Source organism: Phyllostomus hastatus, unplaced genomic scaffold (assembly GCF_019186645.2).
Source record: "Phyllostomus hastatus isolate PE091 unplaced genomic scaffold, TTU_PhHast_1.1 phas_contig_137, whole genome shotgun sequence".
In the NCBI taxonomy this organism is placed as follows: domain Eukaryota; kingdom Metazoa; phylum Chordata; class Mammalia; order Chiroptera; family Phyllostomidae; genus Phyllostomus; species Phyllostomus hastatus.
Window position 1 is genome coordinate 19,457,839 of NW_025333583.1, and position 10,107 is coordinate 19,467,945.

Below are 10,107 nucleotides of genomic sequence, written 5' to 3' on the forward strand. Positions count from 1 at the left end.
CAGTAACAGTGTGAGTCCACGTCTAGGTCCTGGACTCCAAGAGGGAGATGGGGTTTCAATGAGCAGACAGATGAGGTGAGAGCTCCGGTGTCTGGGGACAAGCTCTGGCCACCTCTCCCATCAGTATCAAGCTGAATCTAGACGAGAGGTTGCAAGGCAGCCTCCATCCAAGATGAAAAGTGGCACATGTAAGAAGGACGGTGAGGAAACCAGCCGTGCCTTTTTACTCCTTAGCGATATTGAAACTGAAGACTCGGTGCACGTTGGCAGAGCTTTATAGAAACAACCTCTGCTCCACTCAAGCAGCACAAAATCCACACTCACAATTCATTCGCCAGGCTTATAAGGTTCTCCGGCTATAGCAAATTGGAGAAATTGATGTTTACCCTGAAAGCTTGTACCATGTGCGTTTTGTACCTGCCGTTACCTAGGTGCATGTCTGCTAGCGTGCCTGGACTTAAGTCCCTGCCTGATAACCTTTGAATCTTTGCTAGGAGGCAAAATCAATCCAAGGTAGAATTAAGTGGGAAGACTGAGGAGAGGGAAGGTGCTGCAGAGGCTTGGGGGACGGCCCTGCGCCTACCTATGGACCCAAATAAATTCTGGGCACAGGTGGAAGAAACCAGTCCATAAAATAGTAACATTCTCTGAAGTCCTCCCTGAACTGATGCTTCTGATGAGTTTCTAGTCAGTGTAAGACTCAAGGCGTTCCTGGGAAATAAGTCTGACTATCTTAGGAAGGGATTAAAAAAAACTAGTGTTTTTCTGTCAAAGGCCACATGCGCTATGTCTCTGTGAACTCTGGAACACATACAACTGTGGTGACAGGAGGCCACCATCACTGTCACATCCTCTCCCTCTCCCCCTCTCTCCCTTAGAGAAGCTCCATTGATTAATGCCTCAGAAAGCTTGGGAGCTTTCCGCTTCCTCGTATTTGCTGCAGGTGTTTCACTGGCCGTAAGGACGGCATGAGACATTTTGATGTACGTAAATTATGTTCATACTCTGAGCCTAATCATTATTATAAAATTTATAGAGGATAAAATGCAGGAAGCCATAAAAATAGAATTTTTACTTTGATCATGCAAAATTATGGGTTCTCTTGGTAATTAATCTTTTATAGGTCTTAAAGGTCACTGCCAATGTGAAGACTTAAGAGTTTCACTAGTTCTGTCCCGATCTCTTCAAGCAACAGAGGTGTAAACAAAACCACTCAGGATCATAATGATAGGAACAACTGCTGCATGATTTGGCCCAACAGTAAGACAGGAACACAACAAATGTACTTTCCATAAATCAGTGACAGAATGGAAACTTGGAGAGGATTTGAATAGTGGACACAGATGGTGGACAGCGTTCACTGGACTTCAGGCATATCATTGAGCCTCCTTGTACCTCGGTTTCTTCAACTGTAAAATGGGGTGACTGACTTTAAGAGACCTACAGGGTCCATTTTATTTCCACCATTCTATAAAGTATAATATATTTATTATTGTTTTAGATATGTACATTAAAAAAAAGAAATCTACCATGCTGGCAAATTGAGAATTGCCAAGAAACTTGAAGTAGGTGCTGCTCAGGGAGAACAGACCCTGAGTTGAGAAAAAAATTGAAAATAAAAACCATGTCACATGTGATTGAGTAGTTTGTAGGTTGAAGCCCTAACCCCTGATGTGACTGTATTTGGAGACAGGCCTTTATGGAGTGATTAAGGTTAAATGGAGTCATAAGGGTGGGACCCTATGATAAAAGGACTAATGTCTTTATTTGAGAAGGAAGAAATGCCAGGAGTATGAGGGCACAGGGAGCCTTGGGGCGCAAGGAACCACACGGAGACAAGATCATATGAAGTCACAGCAAGGAGGCTGCTGTCTGCAAGCCAAGGAGTGAGGTCTTACCAGATACCAACCCTGTCAGCACCTTTATCTTGGATTTCCATCTTCAAAACTGTGACAAACGAAATTGCAGATGTTTAAACCACCCCGTGTGTGGTACTCTGTTATGACAGCTCTACTATCCCCAGATGGAATGATAATGATGATACTGATGATGATGCAAATAGATGCCTAGAGACCACCTACTATGTATCAGGCAGAGTTCTAGTTGCTCTGTGTGTATTAATCGATTTAATCTACACAGCAACATTATGGAGGAGGTACTTTTATCATTGCCATATTATAAATGAGGAAACTGAGTTACATATAGGTTATGTAATTAGCCCATGACAGTGAAGCTAGTAAGTAAGTAGTGGAGGTAGGACTTGAATCTAGGCAGTCTCATTCAGAGGTCATGCCGCCTCTCTAAGAAGACATTAAAAATTATGGTATAGGTGGTTATTTAATTCTACATAAAGGTGGTATTAGGTATTATTTTTTAAAGTAAGTTAAAATATACATGGCAATATATACATATAAAATTTTTATCATCAGTACTTATGTATATAATTAGTATTTCATATATACCAATATCATATATATCAAATATATATTTTTTTCTTTCATATCATATTTATATAATACTTCAAAAATTACCTGTGGCCATACGTTTTTGTAGTAAAAATATGTTTTTTTCTTTTTGGCTATTATATACTTTACACAATAAACATGTGTTTAATTTCATTTGAAATCTATTATAGCATGTTTGCTTAAAGTTAGAGTGGGTTGTTTAAGTAACTAATTAAAGATGCATAGTGAAGAATAACATGAAAGGAAGGAGTCCCCCGAGATGAAAAGGAGTGGATATTGACAACAATGTTTTGAGGAGTGGTGTAGAATTGGAGTGATGGTCAAGAAGGCCTAATCAGGGAGACCAAACTCTGTTTTGCTGAGGTGGAAACTGAAGCAGTGACTTACAGATCTTGGACTTCAACCTATCTGGTCAGTCCATTAATTTATCACTACATCTACTGACCAGTTTAGAATTAATGGTTTGGCTAATTAAGTCACAAATGCTGCATGAGTTGATGAAAAAGGAGACAAGTAAAAATACTGTAGCTGTTGCAATTGTTACTACATGCTCATGCTCCCCAATCGGGAAAGTACAGTGACATTTATATGTGAACTAGGTAAGACACTAAGTCAGAAACTTTTTTTTCTGTCACAGCCCAGGAGCTGGCTAACAAATAGAGGTCACAGGGAGCCTTGAGACGCAGGGAACCCTTATGCAGGGGTGTGTGGGGAGTGGTAGTAGGGAGGGGGCTGACTTGCCCGGGGCATTCGAGTATTAGAAAATGAAAGTAATTTCGACTGTCAAGGATTCGATAATCAGAGAAAACTAGTCCTGCTGTGCAAGTCACATATCCCCTTGATGCTCAATTATAGTGATCTGTAAAAATAATATAAGTCAAATTTCATCATAAAAAAAACCCGTTTAAAAAGGTACAAGCCTTTTCACTGGGCTGGAATTTACTGCAATCAACATGGTTCGAAATCCCATTGCCAGTCAGCTGCTAGGTCGTTTTCCTAGGGTCAAGGACTGGACATAAAACAAAGCAGGGGTGACCTTCCTCATGGGTTCATTAAAGTTGCCCAACCATGCAGCTATGTCAGAAATGCACTCTTGCAGAAGCCAATCCTCTTTTCCCTCTGATGTTTCCTTTTGGGTTGTTTTATTCCCCAGAGAATTGGGCCAATTATAATCCCTTGTAATTTTTTTTTAGGAAAATAGTGTTTTACTTCTTACTTGTGCTATACTAGTTTGAGCTACTGTGTCATATTTCTCTTTCAGTTTGTATAATGCCATACACTCAGGTGTTAGATGTTTTCATTATCACAAGCCACTAAGACTGGTCAAAGAACATTTATTGTGCTGAGATTATATATCTATCACACATACATAATACATATGAGAAAATGTCAGTATAACAAGACCAACAGAGCATTATTATCATGGGGCCACTGGTCAAAGCATAGAGATATTTTCATTGGACTAAATTTGGGGTTTCAGTGGTATTCATAATAATAGTATTTGCCTTGTAATAATAATACAAACCCCCTATGGTGTAATAAAAAGCAACATTTTCCCATGCAGGAACTGAATTGAAAATACAAATGTGAGGCTCTGAAACTTCTGTAAGACCAAACGCTGCTTATATGTGAGTCAACTGAGGAAGTTAGTTCCTGTTAGTGAATGTTTAATAGAATTCCAGAGAAGATCAACAGAGTTTATTCATTCCACACATTTATTTATCATCTACAATGTGCATGATCCTTCAAGGTGTCTAGGGATTTAACAGTGAACAAAAAAGAGACATATTTCTTCTTCATTTGTTGAGCTTACATTCTAGGAAATAAGTAAATCTAGAAAGTAAATAAGAGAAATAAGAAACTATATGCTATACCATGTTAGAGAGAAATACATGCTAAGGGAAATAAGACAAAAAGGGGTTTTGAGGGGTGTGATTTTTAGATAGAGTGGAATTGCAAAGCTGCTTTAATCATAATTAAAATGCCAAAAGTTAAAGATAAATAGAGAATCTTAAAAGCAGCAAGAGAAAAGCAGAGGGTTTCCTACAAAGGAGTTCCCATAACACTATCAGCTAATTTCTCAAAAGAAATCTTGCAGGCAAGAAGAGTCTAGATAGAAGTATTTAAAGTCATGAAAGGCAAGCACCTATAACCTAGATTATTCTATCCACCAAAGCTATCCTCTAGAATGAAGGGCAGATCAAGTGCTTCCCAGACAAGGTAAAGATAAACAAGTTCATTATCACCAAGCCCTAATTATATGGAATGTTAAAAGGACTTATTTAAGAAGCAGAAGAAGATCAAAACTATGAACACTAAAATGGCAACAAATTTGCAGCTTATCAACAACTGAGTCTAAAAAACAAACTAAGCAAATAAGCAGAGCAGAAACAGAACGATAGATATGGGAAGCCTCTGTCTATGAGATAGACCCTCATTTGGAGGGTTATCAACTGGGATGAGGAAGGGGGGAAATGGGGGAAAAGGTGCAGGGATTAAGAAGTGCAAATTGGTAGGTACAAAGTAGACAGGGGATGTTAAGCACAGTATAGGAAATGGAGAAGCCAAAGAATCTATATGCATGACCATGGACTTGAACTAAGGATGGGATTGCTGGAGGGGGTAGGGGTACCTACAGAGGGGGACAGAGGGGGAAATTGGGAAACATGTAATAGCATAATCAATAAAACATATCTTTAAAAAAAGACTGTAACTTTAAACAAACATCTGAAAAGAGGAGGAAACTGGCAATGAGACTATCTGGGGAAATGAGAAAATTCCAGGCAGAGGGAACAGCAAGGGAAAAGCTCTGAGGTGTAAATACTCAAGTGCATAAACACTGCTTCTTTCCTTTCAAGGTCACACCACATTTTCAAATTGTAAACTAGTGAGCTGAGTAACAGTGCAATATGTTTGTCAAACTCTCTCACAGAAAAGTTATAAAATTTGGAAAATAATATTTAAACACACACACACACACACACACACACACACACACACACCTGTTGGAAGGCTCAGAAGAGTGACCAAAAGTAAGCAGATAGTAAGCCGGGGAGTGTGCCCTTGCAGGAGGAATTGTGAAGAATGAGATTTGTAAGTTTGTGGTGTTTTGTCTGAAAGTACTGTCTACTGCACAAGAGACTCAGGGGACAGAAAGCCACAGCCTGACAGGTTTGTGGATGACAGAATAACCATAGTCAGGGGCAAGTCAGGGGTTGATGCAAGGGAGGGACCCACAGACAGGTGGAGACCGAAAAGCTCCATAAAAACATCGAACCAGATTCTCAGCTATAGACAAAGCAGTAGGGAGTCCAGAAAGAACCAGCAGCACCAAGGGTGTCCAACCCGCAGGCCCCATGATATCTATGAATGCAGCCAAACACAAAATTGTAAGTTTACTTAAAACTTTTGCTCATCAGTTTTCATTAGTGATTGTGTATTTAAGGTGTGACCCAAGGCAACTCTTCTTCCAGGTGGCCCAGAGACGCCAAAAGGTTGGACACCCCTGATTCTAGACGCTGAAGACTTAAACAGAGATTTCAGCTACCATGCTACCATTCTACACAGAGAAGATGTAATTTGGAGCTTAAGTCCAGCCAAGTAAACTGCATTATAGAACAAATTTCACTTTTCAGAAGAATAAAATAGAATCCAGGGTCTCCATAAAATATCATTTATAATGCCCCATATCACTATATATGTGATGTCACTAAGCATGTGAATATGCAGGAAAATGTGACTCTCTGGTTCCTTCTGACACCACATGAGGAATTTCCCCCCTCAACACCCATAAACCGCAATTCTCCAGTTCTCAGACACTAACTGTCTGGAGTTAGCGCAGACTCCACAAGTTGAGGGACTTAGTCCAACAGGTCTCTGCTCACAAATTTTTCATCAACTGATCAGTACACAACTTTGTTTTATGTATGTTTCTGTTTAAAGACCAGTTATTTAATACATAATGTTAGTACATTAACACTGAACTCAGCCAACAGCATTATAACTCATGCCTGAATGAAGTTTACCTAACACATTTTTTCTCACAGCCATCTTGCACTTAAAGACACTGGACAGAACTTCAGTCTTATACTTGGAGGTTATTTTTAAGGAGCAAAATCACCAATAAAAATCCAAACAAAAAATGCAAAAAGTGAGAGATGACACAGAAAGCAGAGCAGCACCCTGTTTGATCTCAGCTGGGAATGCAGATGTCAAGTGATTCAAATTTGTGTCCTCTCTTCACATGTCTGCAAATGACCATAAATGAGCCATAGGTTACTGATTTGGGGGTTACAAATAAATTTTAGTGATAGATAAGTTTGCAAATATAGAAACCATGAATAGAATGACTGCACATATTAATTAAATTAATTAATCTCTTAATTAAAAGTTACATATGTTATCATTTATAAAATTATCTGTGGGATTTGTAACCCATGTACAACTAATGTAAATGATAAAATAACACAAATAATGAGGGGTAAATAAATCTACACTGTTTCAAGGTAACTATACTTTATGTTAAGTAATATGCTATTAACTCTAAGTAGATTATGAAAGTTAACAATGCATATTATAATTCCAAGAGAAATCACCAAAAATAAATGCAAAAAGTATAGCTAAAAAGTCAATAAAGGAAATAAAATCAAACATAAATATGTTCTATTACCTCCAAAAACTTCAGGAAAGGAGAAATAAAAACATATGAAATAGAGAGTAAATAGCAAAACCACAGACCTAAGTCTAGCGATATCAGTAATTATGCTAAATTTAAATGATTAAGCACTTCAATAGAAGCCAAAGATTGACAAAATGGACTTAAAACATACATACCGCTGTACTCACTATAAAAGATGCACATTAATACAAAAATACAAATAAGTTGAATGTAAAATGATGAAATATGTTGTATCATGAAAACACCACTCACATGACTATTGGAGTAGCTATATTAATAGGAGACAAAGTAAACTTTAAGACAAGATAAAATATAATATTTCAGATATCAAAAAAAAGGTGAATTCATCAGGAAGCATAAAATTTTAAAATGACAATGGACTTTTAAACACATGAAGCCCAAACTCATAGAACTAGGGGGAGAAGCAAGCAAATGCACAAACTGGGGGTTTGTAACATTCTTTTTTTTTTCAGTAACTGATAGGATAGCTAGACAAAATACCCCAGTAAGAATAAAGAAGATTGGATCACTGTTAACCATCTTGTCTTTATTACATTTGTAGAGGACTACCCCCTCCAATTGCAGAATGCACATTTATTTTCAGAGACATGAGACAGTCTTTAGAACAGACCATAGGCTGGGCTTATAAAAGGTCTCAGTATACTTCAAATGACTAAAATCCTATAGAGTATGTTCTCTGATCACAAGAAATTTAAGCTAGATCAAAAACAATAGCTATCTAGAAAAGCCACAAACATATGGAAATAAAATAATACATTTGTATACAACCCATGGATCAAAGAAGAAATCACAAGGGAGGTATGAATAATTCTTATTTGAACAGTAATAAAAGTACAACAAACCAAAAAGCTGTGTGATGTAGCTAAAACATTGCTTAAAGTGATAGGTAGGATTTTAAATGCTCATGAAGGAAAGAGCAGATTTCAATGATCTTTAAGATGCTGGAAAAAAGATGAGTAAAATAAATCCTTAGTAAGTAGAACAAAGAAAGTAATAAAGAGCAGAAATCAAATAAAATAGGAACAAGAAAAATTAAAAGCCAAATATAGTTCTTTCAAAGTATTAGTCAAATCAATACTCCCATAATAAAATTGATACTTACCTGGCAGGGGAGATACCATGATCACCAAGTCGTTTCCCAGGGTGAGGCTCACCCATGGCCCTTCCCGATGTGCTGACCCCTGCGATTTCTCCGAGTGTGGTCAAATCGACTGCATAATTTGTCGTAGTGGGGGACTGTGTTCCCACTCTCCCCTGGCTAAAAAAAATAATAAAAAACAATAAATAAATAAATAAATAAATAAATAAAATAGATGAAAGGGCCTTGGCCAGTGTGGCTCAGTTGGTTGGGTCATCACCCTGGGGACTGAAAGGTCATGAGTTCGATTCCAGGTCAGGGCACATACCCAAGTTGCAGGTTCGATCTCCAGTCAGAGCATGTGAGAGAAGGCAATTGATCTCTCTCTCTCTCTCTCTCTCTCTCTTCCTCCTTCCCTTCCTGTCTCTCTAAAAAAAGCAATGAAAAAATGTACTCAGATGAGGATAAAAAAAATTGATTAAAAGGGGAAAAAAAGAAAACATGAATTATAAACATGAGGAATAAGATCTCATTGTACAAGGTCAATATATAAAAAATCAATTATATTTTTATTTACTAGAAACAAAAAGTGGACATTTAAAATTAATTCCCACCCTGGCTGGCGTAGCTCAGTGGATTGAGCGCAGGCTGCGAACCAAAGTGTCGCAGGTTCGATTCCCAGTCAGGGTACACGCCTGGGTTGCAGGCCATGACCCCCAGCAACCGCACATTGATGTTTCTCTCTCTCTCTCTTTCTCCCTCCCTTTCCCCTCTAAAAATAAATAAATAAAATCTTTAAAAAAATTAATTCCATTTATAATAGCATCAGAAAACATAAAATGCTTAGAAATAAACATAACACAAGGTGAGCAAAACCTCTGTACTTAAACGTATTAAATCTGGGGGGGCATGTTGGGGGTGGCAAATGCAGACAACTGTAATTGAACAACAATAAAATAATTTTTAAAAAGTATTAAAACAGAAAAATTACAGATCTAAATAAATGGATAGATATGCTAATTCATAGATTAGGAAACTCAATATTAGTAAGATACCATGTTTCCTCAAATAAATCTAGAGATTCGATGCAATCGGTATCATATCACCAAGTATTTTTGTAGAAATTGAAAAGCTGATCCCAAAGTTTATATGAAATGCAAATGACTTAGAATAAATAGCTAAGCAATTTTGACAAAAAGAGTCAAGTTCAAAGACTTACATATATTATCTGCCTTCAAAAATTACTACAAAGCTGCAGTAATCAATTCAATGAGGTATTGGCATTAGGATAAACAAATATATCATAATGCAGAATAAAGAAACAGACCAACATTTATATGGTCAATTAATTGATTAGTGGATTTCGTCATGTTCAAAACACCCACAGAAACATTTGGCCCGTGCCCAAAAGATCCTTGATATTTAGTCTTGCCCAAAAGGTCCATGAAGACAATTGATCCATAGCTAATATAAATATTGCTCTACTGCATGATTCAAATCCCGATGCACCTGCCTAGCCCCTTGTGCCACTACCAGCCTGGATATGGAGGCAAGAAGGGTTATTATTGGCAATACAGCCACAACACAACTATTGATCAAAAATACATGATAGCATTTTATGTTTAATTCTGTACACCAAAGTTAGAAATAAACCTTCTGGGCTATTTGAACCCAGGACGTTTTTCTAAGCATTGAAATTTCAGACAGAACAAAATATCAAGGACTATTTGGCACTGACCAAATGCCACCATGAACATTTTGGACAAAATCAAATGTCCCTCAATGAATCAATTTTTTTTTAACATTTTATATGCTCCAGTCTACTGGAGTCATTATTCTTTTTTTTTAAGATTTTATTTATTTAT

At 37.4% G+C, this 10,107-nt stretch overlaps 1 non-coding gene across 1 annotated transcript; it reads left to right on the forward strand.

The window, feature by feature from the left end:
- Positions 1-8,258: 8,258 nt before the first annotated feature.
- Positions 8,259-8,421, forward strand: LOC123830077. Its single transcript, XR_006787691.1, has one exon. It is a non-coding gene; the product is annotated as a U1 spliceosomal RNA (small nuclear RNA).
- The last annotated feature ends 1,686 nt before the right edge of the window (positions 8,422-10,107 follow it).